This window comes from Cucurbita maxima, unplaced genomic scaffold (genome assembly GCF_002738345.1).
Source record: "Cucurbita maxima cultivar Rimu unplaced genomic scaffold, Cmax_1.0 Cma_Scf00017, whole genome shotgun sequence".
Classification (NCBI taxonomy): domain Eukaryota; kingdom Viridiplantae; phylum Streptophyta; class Magnoliopsida; order Cucurbitales; family Cucurbitaceae; genus Cucurbita; species Cucurbita maxima.
In genome coordinates this window covers 409,986-412,174 of record NW_019272033.1, presented here as the reverse complement: position 1 = coordinate 412,174, position 2,189 = coordinate 409,986, and the positions used below count along the sequence as shown (strand labels likewise).

At 36.0% G+C, this 2,189-nt stretch overlaps 1 protein-coding gene across 5 annotated transcripts in view; it reads right to left on the bottom strand.

The window, feature by feature from the left end:
* Positions 1-1,948, bottom strand: part of LOC111491998 (mitochondrial proton/calcium exchanger protein-like) — an 8,945-nt gene extending 6,997 nt beyond the window's left edge. For 2 of the 5 annotated variants that reach the window (XM_023141131.1, XM_023141128.1), the window contains exon 1: positions 1,755-1,948. The gene's annotated coding sequence lies outside the window, so the exon portion shown is untranslated. The other 3 variants (XM_023141130.1, XM_023141132.1, XM_023141129.1) reach the window with 3 other exon arrangements.
* Positions 1,949-2,189: the final 241 nt, after the last annotated feature.

Here is a 2,189-nt window from a genome sequence, read left to right as displayed (position 1 = left end):
AAAAAAAAAAAAAAAAAAAAAAAAAAAAAAAAAAAAAAAAAAAAAAAAAAAAAAAAAAAAAAAAAAAAAAAAAACAGCTAAGACACCTGAGGAACAGACTTACACAGTTCCACTATCCTACCTAACTCATAAAAATAAAATTAAAAAAAGGCCAAGAAACCAACAAGATACCCAATAAAAGAAACAAAATTAAGCCAGCATGTGTAGAAAAGAGCTCCAATGATCATCGACTCATCCACAAACTTAAAGATGATGGATCATTGCATAAAAGCTTCTGTTGTTAAGGATCAGAGATTTGTATAAACACAAACTAAGAGGCATTAAACCAACCCAGGGCTCAAACTTCTCATGAACTCTTCACATCTCTACAGCACTACTAAAGCTCTCTTATTTCTCTCAATCCAAATGTTTCAAAAGACCGCAAACAAGACTTCCCTCATTCATTTCGTTTAACACATCATCTTTCACACACTTAGTCCCATTTGCACATACACATCATGTAATAGCCTAATCCCACCGCTAGTAGATATTGTCCTAACCACAACCTCTAACACCATTTTTATCCACTCTTTAAAGGAACAGATACACATCATGTAATAGCTCAAGCCCACCGCTAGCAGATATTGTCTTAACCACAACCTCTAACACCATTTTTATCCACTCTTTAAGGGAACACATACACATCATGTAATAGCTCAAGCCCACCGCTAGCAGATATTGTCTTAACCACAACCTCTAACACCATTTTTATCCACTCTTTAAGGGAACACATACACATCATGTAATAGCCCAAGCCCACCGCTAGCGGATATTGTCCTAACCACAACCTCTAACACCATTTTTATTCACTCTTTAAGGGAACACATACACATCATGTAATAGCCCAAGCCCACCGCTAGCAGATATTGTCCTCTTTGGGCTTTCCCTTTTGACTTCCCTTCAAGGTTTTTAAAATGCGTCTGCCTGGGGGAGGTTTCCACACCCTTGTAAAGAATATTTCGTTCTCCTCCCCAAACAATGTGGGATCTCACACATCAAATAAAAGGTAAAAGGTAAAAGGAAATGGAAAAAAATGAACAAACAACTCATCTACAACGATAGACAAACATCTAATATCATATGCATAATCCACACTCCCACACGTGTGATGGACACAAAGACATAATGCATAAAGTGATTGATTACTGAATAAAACCATTACAAACAACATATGAAGCAATAACTGCAAAACACAAGAAACCCAATCCGGTCTAACGGGAATAGATAAAAGCAAAAAGACATACATTAAGGAAAGAGTAAAAGACAGTGGAAAATAAAATGAACAATCTACACATATACTACCGACAGAAAAACATCAAAGATCAACCAAACTATGCACACTCCAAACTCACATACATGTGACAGAACCACACAGACACACTCGGTTCAATTTAGGCTGATGACGAATCGCACAACAAGTGGATTGATTACCCAACAAAACGATAACGGGTACCTAGAAGAAACTGAATTCGGTCAATTGGGAAAGTAACAAGCGAAAAGGCACAAATTAAGGAAAAGCTAAAAAAAAAAAATGAACAATCTAATCATCCACTACGGTTCGAATTGGGCAACTGACTAAACACATACCAAGTGATTGAATACCGAACAAAACGATAAAGGGTAGCTAAAGAAATAAAATTCGTTCAAAACGGAAAGAATTACGACAGGAGGTCAAAAAAAAAAAAAAAAGAACCAGAAGGTCGAAGAGCTGCTACCATCAAAGCTCAAAGCCGAGAAATATGATCGAAGAGCTGAAATGTGAGGGATGATTCCATGGAGATGAGTTTGGAGAGGATTTGGTATGCGTTTCCGAGAGAATTGGAGGTTCCCGATGGAATTGAAATTCGAGAAAAATAGTTGAAGCGGAGGGTCGCAGTATGTGCGTTGTTGTCTGAAAATTTAGAGCAAAACTTTTATGAACTTTCGTGGAGACATGGGCTCCACTATACTTATCACAGCCGTCGTGGACTCTTATTCCGCAATTTCCCTTTTATTAAGAGAAAACACTTTAGGCGTGTTTACCCGTATATATATATATATATATGTATGTCTATATGTATATGTATGTATATGTGTATGTATGTATATATATGTATATATGCATACTTAAACTTTCTACCTCTTACAAAAAAAAAAAAAAAAAAAAAAAT